We start from the raw sequence: 16693 nt of genomic DNA on the forward strand, positions 1-16693 counted from the left end.
AATTCAGGTTTTCTAAACTAAATCAAATGCTTAATTAAAAAGATCTGACTGATTCATTTTCAAAACAGAGAATCTCACAAAAGCACAAGGTTCAGGTTAGGTGAATTTTAAAGACCCAGAAAACTATTTCTGGTTACATTATATGTTAAGGTGCAGTACTGAGTAATAATTTGCAACATGTACTTATACAGTTAAAGATTTTAAGGCACAGAAATAAGGTAAGACTTTATTTTAAGGTGTCCTTGTTTGTTCTATTATAATAACAATAAATTATTCATAATTAAGCATAAGTACCTAAGCCAAACCTTAACAACCCTAACCAGGAATATATATAGTAACGAGGACACCTTAAAATAAAGTTCAACCCATAATTTACCAGGTGTTGGGGAAACTTACTTTTACAAGTAATCCATTACAATATTGCGTTACAGTTACTTTTTATGGAAGGCAAGGTGTTACTTTACTTTTGCATTACTTTTTAAATATGAGCAGGGCTTGATTGCTTGCTTTTATAGAATATAGTAGAAGAAGCTTGATACTATTCAGCAATTAAAAAAACAATGAAGCACAATTATTGCTGTATCTAAAGTTATTTTTGCTTATTAGTATGGTTGAAATGAATCATCAAATGTTTTTGTTGGTTTAATTATTGCAGGTTTGGATAATTTTTTGCATTTCACCATTTTAATTTATTTCGATTAATACTAACATTTAGTCCAGTGTCCAGACACAACGCCTCTGACCTTTTTGATTTTGAACAGGAGACTCGTCAGTCAATAAATAGTAAGTAAAAAGTAATTAGCGTTTATTTTTTTAAAATGATATTTTCTTGTAAATTAAAAAGTAATCCGTTTCTTTACTAGTTACTTGAAAAAAGTAATCTGATTATGTAACCTGCGTTACTTGTAATGCATTACCCCCAACACTGTAATTTACTATATGGAAAGTACACGTAACATATAAAACAAGAGCACTATTGAATACAGTGTTACCCAATTTTCCAACAAACACTTCCTGAATCTTCAGAGCAACAGCATCATTTAAAAACAGACGCAATAGGTACAAGCGAGTATATCGCAGGAAAGGCCGCACTCGTTGCAGCTTGCTAATTTTACCTCTTGACGCACACTCTTGACATGCTGACAATAGCAGGAACGGAGGCTGCTGAAGGAAGGATGTGTTGTGGTGTATTTCGTGCATTGTGAGGGGCTTCCTAACGCTCTACGTTAAGAAGCTGAAGGACACAGCTGCAGAAATAAGAATGCGTGTGCTGAAAAGATGAGGGCACTGAGGAATAAGCACTAAAGATCAATGAAACAAACAGGAATGAGAAAGAAAAAAGTTGTTTAAGTACCGTAGAGAAGAAAGCGGTTTGGAGTTTACAAAACCAAGTGTGTTTTGCTGCGTCATCTATTATGATATCGTGTCCTCCAGTAAACTAAAGTTAATGGATTACTGTAAAACATCACGATATATGTGTGTGCATGTGACTGTCCCTGCTGCCAGTCGTGACCTTTCCCTGTACAAACAGTGGAAGATACATTATGGCTATGACATTTCAATGTAGAGCAGACTGGGCAACTTTATTAGATAACAGCACTGGACACTACAGCTGCTGAATCAGGTCCTCAGGGGATGGGGTAAAATGTATCCCTGCGAGACGTAATAAAAGGGCACATGTGATTCATATCGGTGCTTATTACTGAGTGTGTGTGTGGTTGTGTCTGTGTGTAAAGAGAGAGAGAGAGAGAGAAACAGGTAACTTCAATTGTCATTGAGAAGTTTGTGAATAGTTCTAGCCCTGCGACTGATCTTGGTGTTATGCAGTCAGCTATAACAGAGCATTTAGAGAGGGGATTTATTTTTTTTGAGACATAAATCAACAAAGCTGGTGATCTAAAGGATATTCATGAAATTATATTCTATCCATATCAAGGTGGCATTTATTTAAATTGAAATTAAACATCGCAATTAACTGCATCCAAAATAAAAGCTTTTTTGCATAAGTACACATATTTTAGATCGTTAAACAGTATTATTTTAAAAGTAACTTTCTCCAACACTGTATATATTAGTGGTGTAACAGTACAATGTATTCATACCAAACAGTTCTGGTAGGGGTCTTTCGATTTGGTATGCATGTGTTTTAAAAAAAAATGTCCAGAGCTTGTTAGTTGCAGTCTGATCTCTTGACAATTTATACATTATTATAATTTTGGGATTTTTGAGTTGCCAATTCATATATGAATTTGTATGAAGGACCTACACCTAACTACACCTCTTAACCTAGCCGTCACTAGGGTTAAGACAAATCATACAAAATCGTATGAGTGAGGTCGCACAAATTTGTTTGAATTAGCCACCTAGTTAGACATATACAATTTGGTCATGTTCTCAAGATAAATGAAGTCTAAAAGAGGAGAGCATTTCACAAAATATTACACGTATACTTATATTTTACTAAAGCTGTTTAGTAATTTAATGTATGTTTAAATTAATGTGTTATGAAACATGCTAAATAACTTGACAAATAACCTTTATAATTCATTAAAAAAAATGCATTATGTCACGATTTATGTGCACGATGTTTGCATCAGATTTTTCTGAAGTTGAGTGTTGATCAACTATTTAAAAATAAATAGCATTAAGTTTGGCTTGTTGGGTTGTCCTGGTTGTAACCTTATAATTTAAAAGGGCTCCCTATCATTTTAAGCCGAGGCAGATTTTTTATCACTTATGTATTTAAAGAAATACCAAATCATACATGTACTGAAATCATACTGAACTGTGACGTTAAAACAAAAGGACGTACCAAACTGTCAAATTTGTATACTATAACACCCCCTTATATATGTATACATACAAAAACACATGCACACACATTTCCTATATATTTTTACTTATTGAAACTATCTAAATTAAACAGAATACGCTGCTGAATGCGAAGCAAATTAGTTAACTTTAAAATAAAATAAAAGGGAATTAAAAAGAAATAATTCACAGAAAATTCCTTAAGCTTCATCTCTGGGATTCCAATCAACAGATAAAGATTCACTCGTTGCGTTCAATTCAGAAGATCAACTTTCTGTATTGTTTGTAGCAAGCCTTGCTGGTTAACTCACATAACACTAAAATCGTCAAAAAAAATAAATCATGGGCTGTGTCTGTCCTGCCTTAAAATCCCAAAGCAAACCTTTAACAACCATTTAATTCTTTTGTCATTCGGCTAAATGATGAAAGAACAAAAAATTCTAAACCCAGCACATGTCCACACCCTCATTATGACCTCATCACGTCTGGCTCCTAAAACAAAGCAACACTTTTAAGGCTGTGTGGGCCGTGATTTGTGTCTTCTATCCTGACTGCTGTTATTAAACAGCTTTAGCGTGGATTAATGTCAGATCCGCAACATCAATCTGACACCTTCGCCCAGATGCTTATCTCTCGAATAATGAAGCAATCAAAGCGACCACTCAGCCTGTTAATTATCCTATGCTAGCCTGGTCACCGGGATGCTCTATAGCAAAAATGTATGGTGGGGAGGCGTATATTTATGTGTTTTCATGTATATGCATACAGGCTTCAATGAAGTTTAATTACACAAAAGACGGAGGCTTTGGCAAGCCCCCATCACTCACAGATGAATTAATGAATAGGTAAACAGTGACAGAGCATGGAGTGGCACGCTAACGTAGCTTTTGCTCACGGCGCGGATCACACCATAGAATCGCTGTTTATTAATGGGATTGAACTAACCAAACATACTACCAGTGTGGAAGCCACAGGGATTACAACATCAACAATGTAGAATAAATACAAATGATAGCCCCAAAAGCTTTTTGAAGATATTTTGAAAACCAAGGGATTTTTAACTGCTTGAAATATTTGCTTTATGAAAAAGTTACATTTTATGATTTAATGTTTGAATGGTCCCTCACACTGTTTATTGGCTGTAATGCAAAAGGATTGCTTCTTGCATGTTTTGTGACCGTTTTTAAAGGGAAACATTTTCAAATTTGTGTTTAGTGTTATTGGCACTGCACTAAAAAAGAAAGTTGAAACGGCATCAACAAATGCCTTTGGATATCAGTTTTTCATTTGTTAACAATATCGGATAGGTTTAGGCTTGGATTTGGTGTAGGGCATTTTTTCAGCACGATGAGCATTAACTATTATCAACAGTTCGTGGATAATTGAATTCTGAACCTCACAATATGTACCCAGCAATACTTACCTAGTCAACGTAACAAAAATGTGCCAGGTTTCGTGTATTATACCTGCGTTTTAGCGCCACTGCAGCAATGTTGCACAAATTGTATTTTGAAAAATGGTATAGAACAGAAGTTACACTGAGGTACATTTTTTTGAGACCAGGTTGCCATTTTAGCTAATTTCTACAAGCCTTGTACCATGAACTTGTACCAAGCAAGTTTACCGTTTTCAGAATAACAATATATATGAAGCTGCCTGATGCAAAAAAAAAAGTCTCAGTTGCAAAATAGTTACAACACGATATTATGCAAGGAACTATGAGAAATTGAGAAAGTCTTTATGAACTGATAATCTGGTCCTGTAATCACAATTTGCGTGATTTTTTTAGTGTTTACAGTATTTCATGCAGAAACTGCGCTAAATAGTACTGTGTGTATTTACATAGCTGCAACTTTTTAATAGTTAGAATGTTTTTCACCAAAACAAATCTCCAATTTCTAAAGTGAATTCCAGCCTATTACATAGAGGAAGAGAATGTGTTGTCCGATATGACAGATTGGAGCAGAGTGGGGCGAGCAGAGCGAAATCAGCCAGAGAAAAACTCTGCCAGACAGAATGAATGTCAATGGCTTTGCTCTGCTCTGTTTATGGCTGGTCTAGTTAAATGTCAAAAGCTTTACCTAGAGAGCATGTCCTCTCTCCAGACCCGGTGCTGAATTTGCAGGCGCCTCGCTTTCTCCCTCTCTCTGTCTGTTTTATAACCGATATTTCACATCCCATACAATTTCTGAGCTTCTCACTCCAATCTGTTCTCTTTCGTGGTCATTCATATTCAGCTATTACATATCTATTTTGACTCGTGAGAGACGAAGAACACGTTTTTAGCTAGTTTACATGAACTTAGAGAAACGGCTTTGAAAGTTTCATACAGGCAAAGAGCTCAATAACCAAATGTGAACTTTCCGAATTCAGGACATTAGCAATAAATGACTCAATTCCACCTAAAATAAACATTGATTCAGCTGTTTGTGGCCCTTATTGATGGCCTCTTATCTGCAGTGTGTTGGCACTGACAAAGCAAATTCGCAAACGCTTTAAGCTGTTTTATGACTCTTCCCAAACCAAAAGGAAATGCTAAGTCATCTCTTTTCTTTTGAGGGAGTCACCATTCAAGAGAGCTGAGGCGTTAGCTCCGAAACGCCTGATGAAATGTATGAAACGAGGGAAATGTAGCCTAAACTCATATTTATAATTCATGTAGAAGAAAGAGCCTGAGGTGCTTCAAACAGGATCTTTGAACATGGATCCCAAGGCTCAGTGAAATCATTAGTTGCATACTTGTGCTTGGTCGTGATGTTATGGTGAAAAACAAATGAGTATTTGTCTCCCCAACCAAAGCCTGTCGTCTGCGCCTCTCGGTTTTAATAGCGCTACTGAAACGACATATAGGTGTACTGATTCAAACCACTGAAAAACCTGCATGCTTTAAAGCTCATCATAAGTGCTTCACTGTATCCATGGTGACGCAGTTAGTACAGACAGATCTGCTCACACAGGAACATACACCGCTTCTCATTGCCGTGTGGAAGTGTTATTATTATAGTCAGCAGCCCTGCATATGGAAATTCATTTTCTCACCTGATGTTCCTCTCTCCGTCTTATTCAATATTAATGTCATCTCACATTACCAGCCAGGTTTACATATCCGATAAAGAGAAAGCTTTCTTAGATCGTTCACCCATAATCATGCAGCTGCGAACTCACAAACAGAATGAAAAACTGTGAAGGATGAGAAAAGAGAAAGAGGAACAAGCAAATGAGGACAAAAGATAAAATATGTATAATAACAGGAACAGATTTTTTAGAGGAAAATAGAGCTTAGCGGTTAAAGATCTGGGCTAGTTACTTAAAGAGTGTAGATTTAAATCCTTGATTTGTGGATGGTGGCCAAGTGGTAAACTGGTTGTGGTTTTTAGCATGCTATGCATTTTTGCAAAATAAAAACAATAAAAAAAAAAATTATAAAATAAAATAACCAACATAAAATAACACGCCAAAGCTTAATATCGTGGAGATATGAATTTGTTCAAATCATTAATAAATAATATATTTTTATACTAATAGTAATAATATAGTGATAATGGTTGCATTCTTTTGTTAGCAGTACGTGTACTAACATGTACTTACAGTGATCTTATAATGTACTTATCTAAGAAGGTACTGGTAAAACTAATAGGGTAGGGTTAGGTTAAGGTGTATGTTCACGTTTAGTACTTAATATCAACTAGTTATGGCATTATAATAACTATAACATGTACATTTGTATGTACATGAGGAACAGAACTGTAAAATAAAGTGCTACTGTGATAATGATGTCTTGTAAAGCACCACTAATAAAAAGAACAGAATAATAATAGTGGATAGCACAAAAAAAAAAAAAGAATTTGAATTTCTACAAACCTTTACCCTTTAGGTCTCACATAAACAACAGGAACATATACTTTTGACATAACTCAAAAATAAGCCCAGACTCAGAGAGAGGTCGTATGAATTGATTAGATCTCTTTGCACGAGCTGTCATAAAACAAAGCTTTTATCTCAAGCAAGCTCTCATTTACAGCCGGAGTCAGATAGGAAAAAAAAAAAATCACAGTTTGCAGTGAGGTTGTACTAAAAGAGATTTGGGCGCAAATCCCAAGGTGTCAAAACTAAATCTCAAGACAAAAATATCTGCACCGAGACAAAACCACAGATTTATTGTAGGTTGTTTACACCTCGCATTTACTAAACTGAGTGCGTCTGGATATGAGTTTTATAGCGTGCCATGTACGATTGAAATCAAACTTGTTTATGTGATTCAATTATAAATGTATAATTAAGGTATGTAGTAATTAAGGTCACCTTATCTGATGTTGCATTCTGAATGAACTAGATCAAAAAAGCAAAAGAAAAAAAGAGCTTTAGCTATGGAATTCGCAAAGGTCGAAATGTTTTGCCCTTTGACCTTTCATATGAGAGTTTGTTGATTACTGACTACCTAGGAAAGTGTGACAAAAGTGAAATAAAAAAAAACAAAGACAGGAAGACAGCTTGAAAGGGAACTGCGATGACCTGTAATTTGAACCTAGTGTTTGGACAAGTTTACCCGACAACAATGTAAATGGCTCTTTCTTTGCTTGCCTTTTCCTTTCTTATCTGTTAGCTAAAATAAACATTTGAGATCAAGATGTTCAAAAATCACGTCCTACGTGAATTTTTTTATTGCTTTTGCTACAATACAGTGCTACAATTAGCCACTCGTGAGTCTCCGATGAGTTTAACGAGCATCGGATGCATAACGCTCATAAAAAAGCGCCGTAAATCGCCACCCTCCAATCTGATTGGCTGGCTTCGAGGCAGTTATTAGCAAATACTCTGATATATCGCAAATGAACCTTTCTTAAATATCACACGTATAAACAGGCTAAACAGTGGTTGGTGTTGACATGTTTACATGTTCTAGACCAGAATGCAAACATCTGGCTCATCCAAAATAATTAAAACTGACATAAAACAAGATCCCATTAAGCCAGTTTCATGAAAACAGATTTCTGAAAGCTTAAGCCATAAATTACAGTAGCGGAGCATTTCTGTACAAGCTAACCCCGCTGCTCGGCAGATGAGGATTCATTTAATCAGAGATACGTCAGGACTATTAGCTTTTCAGTCTTTGACATTCAACTCCAGACGTAACAAGACAAAAATGATCAAAAAGTCTAATGTGTTCAATGATGCTTGTTATTAGTTTTGAAACAGAATTTGCAAAGATGGAGGACAGAGGGAACAATATTAGTTTTTTCTTAAAGTACTTAATGTGAGGGTCCAATTTAATGGTGTTTTAATAGGCTTAAGTTAGAGATCAAGTTGGTGTTGATACTTTAAATAAACTTTTAATACAAAGCCCTTAAAAGCGTAATAGGATCTGTTCAAAGAATTTAAAGAGGCCTGATTACTCCGCACTTTTTGGCTTAAAATAAATTAATACATGCTTGTGCATCAAATTGATCTAAAGTCAAAGTAAAAACAATCATAATGTTACATAACACTTTCTTTAAACAAAAAATGTCACGGTTTCCACATAATATTAAGCAGCTCAGCTGTTTTCAACATTGATAACAAGAAGAAGTGTTTCTTAAACAAAAAATCTGCATGTTCAAATGATTTCTGAAGCACCACAATGCCACAATATTGATTATGACCTCTTAACAAGAAAAATAACAATAAGACATTTTTTTTCTCATTTATTAATAAGATGAACGATTCTATATGCTACAACCTCAGTAGGGACTATGATTTTAGTTTACGTCATTAGAGAAGCGTAGGTGTAGTCCTAAAAACAGCCAGAACAAATCCACTGACATGCTTTATCATCACACAAGGAGCGGTCACCTGAAAATGACACAATCAACTAAAAATGGAAGCAGCTCCATTATACTGGTGTCCCAGTTCACCAGGAAGGTGCCCACTTATTATTTTTGGATTCAAGAACTTCACCCTTGATACAGGAAAAAAAAAAAAAAGTTTTATGCAATCCATTTCACGGAACTAAACAAAACTGGCGTTAAAGAATAAATCAAATGGTTGTGCAGTAGTCCAGAACAGCAGTGCTCTAAATTTATTTTTTACATCATATAAAAGCGTAATGCTCGCTTTCTAATTTTTCTTCCATAATGTAAAGAAGCATTTGTATCAAAGCAGCATTTTATCTATGATTTATGCTGATTCTGATAATAATAATAATAATAAATGTTTTTTTAGATAAATGTGTACGTTTTTGAGAATTAGTGCTGTTAAGCGATCAATCGCATCCAAAATAAAGTTTTTGTTTAATATATGTACATGTACTCTGTATGTTTATTACGTGGTATGTAAATGCACACGCATACAGACAATATTTTGAAAATACTTACATGTATATAATATATAAATTACATTACAATTACATTTGTGTGTATTTGCATATGCATAATTAATACACACAGTAGGCAAACATTATATTATATAAAAAAATACATTTTTGGATGCAATTAATCGTGACTAGTCATTTGACAGCACTATTTGCAAGTAAAATGAAAGATAATTTGTATGGAAACATGCTATCTATGATATCACTGAGGTACTGTCAAGCTCAATAGCAGCTTTATCAACATTTTAGTAGCAATTTCTACGCTAGCTTGTTAGCAAGAGAGTCTGACCTGTTTATAATTAAGTTCAAATATAATCCTGTAGCTTGGGTGGACCTTGATGGTTTTGTTCACTTCTAAAGGTTTAATCAGTGCTAAACACCTGCCAGAATCATGTGACTGTTCTGGGTGGGCTACTAAGCAACAGGAGGTAAAGACGGGATGTCCCTCCTCCCTTCGCAATCTCCTTCGCCCCTTTCCAGTCAAAGTAAATCCTATTAGCCCTGTTCATCTGTCCTGTACATAACTACAATGCTAAAGAATCCGGGGTACAAACTTGCTCGTTTCTCTCTGATCATCCATGGGGTTTCATTTGCGGCTATTAAGAGACTTTGCATTAGATTTTTACGAGTCTTACGAAGTTTAATGTTTAACTGAAGTCTCCTGTGCTTCAGCACTGTGAAGGAGATGCTGAAGAAACATTTGCCGTAAGATATATTACAGGAGAATCTGCAAAGGACGTTTACGTAAGTGATTTGAACTCTCCTTCAGAGCATAAAATCTCCTTTAGAGGATTTTAAAATCTTAAATTAGGTGAGGGAGCAAGAAAATTAAATAGAGCCAATCCTGGGGATCAAGACCTTAAGAAAACCTCCAGGATGGATTTTGTCAAGAGCCTATGCTGAAAAAAAAAAATCTCAAGATTGGAATATTATAGCCAGGTCATTAAAAAAATTGTTACCACGTTTTGCATCTGTCTTTAGTATCTCTAAAAAGAGTACTTAAGCATTTTAAAGTCAAACTTTAAAATGCATAAATGTTGTTGCACAGAACTATGTAACGATGCAAAATATTAGCCAAACAAAATAATGTTACTTATCAGAGATTACAGTAGAACTTTAGTCAATAGTCTTTTTTCCCATCTAGTGTCAAACCAAATTTTAGCAGAATAGTTTAGGTTAGTTTAGGTCAACTCACACTGGACCAACAGATGAACAGCAACTCACATGTTAGTTGGGTTTTGTCAGATCAGTGTTTTACACTGACAGTGTAAGTACAGTAATATTATTAATGAGTAATATTATTAATTATATATATGTAATATAGGGTTAAGTTTGGGTTTAGAGTTTGGTCAACGCCAACTTTTTGTTTACTGTTTTTATGTACCTACCGCACATTTCGCAACAGTTTCAAAGAGTGATGCTAAAATACAGGTTCAATATGCCGAACCCTGGCACGTATGCTATAGGTACGCATGTTGCTGCAGTTTTGAAATATCCGTGCACTGTTGCTAAAAGCTAATGCTCTATCATGTTGGAAATAGGCCCTAAACCAAATCCAACCCTAAACCTATCCGATAATGTTAACAAATGCAAAACTGATTTGTTGACGCAACCATGCCAATTCAACTTCATTTCTTTAACTTCTCAAAAAAAGTGCACCAAGGATACGTTTATGCCACAAAATCAGGTAGGGTTTGGTTTAGGGTTAGTTGCTTGCATTTGCTTATTCCATGGTCTGTCTGAATACTCGGTTCTGATTGGCTGGCAGTTTGCATTAAAAGTGTGGTCGTGGTCTATTTCTTTAAAAAAACAATTCAGCATATTTTTTGTTATTTTTGTTCTACAATGCAACGATACAGTACATTTTGTACAGTATGTGCCTAAGTACTTTCCTGAGCCACCACAGGCATTATTACATTGGGTACATTTCCTTGCAGATGAATGGAATCACCACGCTCATTATTACATTATTAAATCCTTGTTTGAAGTGGCTGTTCCAGTCTGAAATAAGTAGATGCCAAATAAAGCTAAGGACCTTTTGATCAGAGGCAAGCCAAGCAACTCCCACCCTGACAGCCTGGAAGCCATCAATTGATAAAACCCTCGCTGCAAAGCTAAACAGAAACTACATGACTTTAAAAGGGGACGGTCCGGAACAGTCTTTTGCATTAGCTTAGTATAAATGGAAAACGTGAAAATAGGAAAAGTGTGTGTCCGAAGGTGGGGTTTATCAAGATCCAGAGTGGAGTGGCAGTCATGGAATTCAGGAATTCCCCCTACACACTTCCACGCTCCATCAGTCCTCCTCCCGCTTCCCCTTTCCCTCTTATCTTCCTCATCCATCCCTAGCTCACTCTCTAATCGGCTGTAATAGCTGTATCCACGGCTGTCCTGTCCCCACTGCCCTTTCTGCCAAACAGGGACACAGGAAGACCTGTTATTGCTTTCAGCACTGCCCTGTGAGTAATTTAAGACACCTGCTTTGTCAGTACATCGAGAAATCCAAGTAGGCAGGCGCTACTCTGCATTCTAAACAGTGTGTTCAATATTTCCAGAGTATTAAACTCAACTGAGATACTAGAGATGCAAAGCAGTTCTAGACACTTATAACAAATTAGGTAAAATGAATAGTTTACCCTAAGCTCTGGCCTCATTTATTCACCCATATGTTGTTAGAAATCATTCCGACTTACTAAAATGTTTTATATTATTTACATTATTAAATATTATTATTTATATACATATTATCATTTGTGTTAAGTAATATTTTACATAGAATAAGCATAAAGTAATATATTTAAAATACATTTATAATAAGTATATTAACTATTCAATAAATAAAGTATATTTATTTATGTGACATACATAATAGATACTTATTATAAATATATCTAGTTTTCATATATATATATAAATATATATATATATATATATATATATATATATATATATATATATATCTTGATATACTTATCAAATATTTTTGCAGAAGTGAATGAACAGAATTTTATGTTCTGGGTAAACCATCCCTTTTAAAAACTGAACTGAGTTGTCCCTCGAATAGAGAACTTTACTGTCTCCTTCCATTTGCTATTCCTGTTAATGTTCAGCTCGACTAACGAGACTGAACCTCTCAGGCTGATAGAATCAGTAGTGTCTTACAGGAAATGGGAGGAAATGCCCAACATCAGACAGTGAAGGACATCTCAACTACCGCTTTATAACCTCATTTACTGAAGCCCAAAAAAACATCCACGCCTGTTTGTTTCTGGCCGAAAAAAAAATCATTTTTGAGGCTGCTAATGCAATGTGGCATTCGTAGGAGAGCATGTCACTCCAGGAAAAGAACACTGGTTGTTTTTCTCTCCGTCGCTACCTGTGTGTCCGACTTTTCCTGTCTACTGGATTCTATGAGAATTGAAATGTTGAGTTTATACTGTACTCAGAGATCTAGAGTACTTAGACATGAGACACATTCCATACCACACTGTGCCATTCTCCCATGGGTCATATGGGATTGTAATGGAGACTGGGAACGGTTAAAAGAGGAAGAGAGAGAAAAAGAGAATGGAAACATTGTATTTTCTCTCTGGATATGTCTCTGATAAGATTGTAAGGCTTCCTGCTTGACCTTGAATTTTTTTCCAGATGTTGATTGTTTTTAATTGGGACGGTGTGTTTTTCCTTTTTACGTAACTCTATAAGATTGCAGGAAGCCTGGTGGCAGATTGCTATGACGATAAGTGTTCCTTTGACACATGAGTGATGTTTGGTGTGGGCAGAGGTGACGCCACAGGACAGTTGATACGCTGTTGTCCTGGTCTGGTTACTGTCACTCTGAAATGACCCCGATTCAAGAGGATAATGGAGGATCTTTCATAATCACCCCCAAAAACAAGAGATTAAAATGGCTTGTTAAAAAATACAATACAAATATAACATTTAAATCTATTTAAACATTTTTTTAATATATATATATATATATATAGATATATATATATATATATATATAGTATATATATATATACAAATCTATATTATATATATATATATATATATATATATTATATAAGTCTCATATTCATCAGTTATACATTTGTTTGATCATAAAGAGTAAAAACATTTGTTTGACTGGCAAAGAGTATTTCTAAATAATATTAATAATATATATATATATATATATATATATATATTTTTTATTTTTTTTTTTTTTTTTTTTTTATTATCTAATTTAATACCTTATATACCTTTATTCTCACTTCAATTTAATGAATCTTGCTGAATTAATTATTTTTCTTTCCAAAAGCTACTTTTTTTCCAAAAGTTTATATGCAAAACTAGAATTTTTTAGATACATTTTTCCAATTTTTAAAAATCCATTGTTCTATTTTTTCTATTGTCTACTGTTTTGTAATGTGTTTTCTTAACACAAAAACAGAAAGAGAGAGAGACTTTTACCTTTGTCTGCAAACAACAACATCCCATGCAAACTAAACTCTTTTTTTCAGACACTTGGGTAATTTTTGAAAGAATGCCATGTTTAGAAAAACGAACACAGATAAGGATACTGCCCTGCAGCAAGTTAACCAATGGAAGGTAAAAAGGTGCTGCCCTTTGCCCCCAATGAATCAAAGGTCCTCCTCCACTTTTCACAAGACACTCACAGCTTAGCAGCCCCATCCCAGGTGATCCTTTCTGGACAACTTGTCAGCTACATATGTCAGTGTCTCGCCACTTCTGACTCCAGACCCTGCTCCCTGCCTCCCTCCCTTCCCATTGGATTTAACCAGTGGGAAATTGTCCTGTAGAACAAAGCCTATAGTTGGGGGTGCTCTATTAAAGACTTTGACTAACATTCCATTCACAATGCTCTCTGGCGACCAACTTTTAATGACCCTGCTCTTCTAAACATTTACGGTTTTGTGGGTCCATAACACAAACAAAAAAGGAACGCTCAACGCTCACAAATGGAGCATCTTTATGGAGAGAACCCCTTCTAACGGCCTCAAGTTTAAAGAGAGTTGCCTCATTATTTAGGACTGAATATTAATGAATGAGAGCCAATGGTAAAAGAAACATTTACTCTGTTCCAGTAGCCTTTCAACAGGCGCTCCTGTAGAACATGGTCAATGCCGAGGAGTCATGGATTGGATTCCCCAGAAAAACCAACTAGCAGGCCTATCGATAAGATACATGTACTAGCTTGAAAACAAATAATTTAGGATTCATTTAAAATGGTTGTGATGATCAAATGAATATATTTAATGTGAGCTATGTTCCTAAACCACTGAGATTCAGATTCAAGAATGGACTTTTTGCATGTCCCCAAACTGAAAAGAAGAGGACGCTGAATTAAAGATGTCTTTTTTCTAACCAATATTACTGCTAACAAAATGGCTGATAAGTGATGCAGAATCAATCACTTTGTTTCTGACATAAGCCATTGCTTCATTCTGACATGGCATTAGTCTAATTTATATAGCAAAACAATACATTGGTTTCATAGAGGGTTTATTTATCTGCAGGAATGTGAAATCTTCTGTCAGTTTATCTCTAGTCTAGCACTGTGCAAAAATGTAAAAGACTGCTCAGGTGTGAAACTAAATCAAAATGTACCATTCTGTTCTGTCCTATCCTATCCGATGCCCAAATCACAGTCTGTGTGCAGGTGCAGCCATGTGAGTACCAAGGCAAATATTAGAGGAAGAATGAGAAAAGCTCTGATGTCTCTTACCTTATAATAATATGATGGAAAACGATCAAAGACGCCTGTAGCATAACATGATGTTTATCGTTCTTATATCCTGAGAATCCTGACAACGATACACACGATCAGTGATCTTTCACGGCTGGTAATACCGTTAAGCGCCCCCAACTCTCCTTCAGCGGCAGCTCACAATAAATAAAGGCTGATATCTCGAGTGTGTGTGTGTGTGTGTGTGTGTGTGAGAGTGAGAGTGTGAGAGAGAGAGAGAGAGAGAGAGAGAGAGAGAGAGAGAGAGAGAGAGAGAGAGAGAGAGAGAGAGAGAGAGAGAGAGATTTTATTTGGGCTGATAAGCAATTCAAATGTTAGTTTAGTCAGCTGTTGACAAGGGTTGGGAATCAATAACTACTTCTTGTTCGTTTCTGTTTACACAATAACGGAACTGACCGATTTTAACGACATTTTGTGTATAGTTTGCGTCGTTTCGAACAGAAAACCGAACTACTCCTTCACTTCTAGCACAACATCGCTACTGAATCTACAGCGCCACTAGTGCGGTCCGATTCCCACACGAACGACTCTTTTGAGTTGGTTATTTTTGTGAATCAAAACCATACCCAGATAAGTGTAGTCCGATTTCCAAACGAATCTTGTGTATTTCTTTTTAAAGCTATATAACTAAAATTATAATTTGTGTAGTGCGGTTGTCACGATTCAGCGAGTGACTCTTATGAGGCAGGATCTTTCCATGAGTTAACGACATTTATGAATCAAACGGAGCGGTTTCTGTATGAATTCGAACCAGTACTGAACCTCAAGCTATTTCCTTCCCGTGTTAAAATGTAGGCTAGGGCTCGTAAGACGTAAATCAAAAAGGCTATGACAACATACAGAGTAACCTAGTTGTAGGTTTGTTTTGTTCATAAAATTAACAACCCTGCTGAAAAAATATAGAAAATATGATTAGACTTGTATTGCTTTTATATTGGTTTCTAGTGGTAATTGGTCGCCTTATATTGTTGGCTTGATGAAACCAATAAATCTTAATGGAATATTTTCCGAAATACAACAGATAACACTTTAAAAAAAGGTTAAAAGTTGATGGTTTGCACAGTTTATAAGGGTATTTGTAATGGGAAAAATTAGAATGTTGTTCAGTGATTTTTATTTTTTCAGCAAGGAAATTATTAATAGCCTATATGCTACCACATTTTGTTTGGAAGTTTAATTAACATAGGCTATCGTGGTATGTTTTAAAGAATTGCTTAAATACAGCATCGTTATGATCTCTGTAAACATTTTAACATGTCTACAGAACGCTAATTAATTTGTGGTAGCGTTGTATGATGAAATCTGAAAAGGTCCCATTCTTTGAGACTGCTGGGGGCAGAAAATAAAATACGAATCACGCGTTCTTCAAACATTTCTCTCTTTTAATTACTAAAAGAATCGTTTATCGTGGAACTGTTAGGGAACCAGAATCGATTCCGCGCGAATCGCATCCCTATCCATGACTCTATAGAACATCAGTTACGCATGAAGACGCTGAACACTCCGATTACAGCATCTTTCGTGGCAATGCAATGCTGGCTGGGAAAGCACAAAAATCATTGAAAAATACCGCCATATTCACAAATGACTGTAAGAGACTTGAATCATCGGCGCTCCAAAACGAGTAAGTTGCGATTCCGATGCGTAATTATCGATGTCACAATGTACGCAAGACGTAACCTACAGTAACAAGCAGTAAATAACATGGAGAAGAAGGTTTAAGGTTTACCTATATGGGGACTAGTCCGAAACCTCACTCTTCCAGCAGAACCGGCTCATCA

Source organism: Puntigrus tetrazona, chromosome 24 (assembly GCF_018831695.1).
Source record: "Puntigrus tetrazona isolate hp1 chromosome 24, ASM1883169v1, whole genome shotgun sequence".
NCBI classification, from domain to species: Eukaryota; Metazoa; Chordata; class Actinopteri; order Cypriniformes; family Cyprinidae; genus Puntigrus; species Puntigrus tetrazona.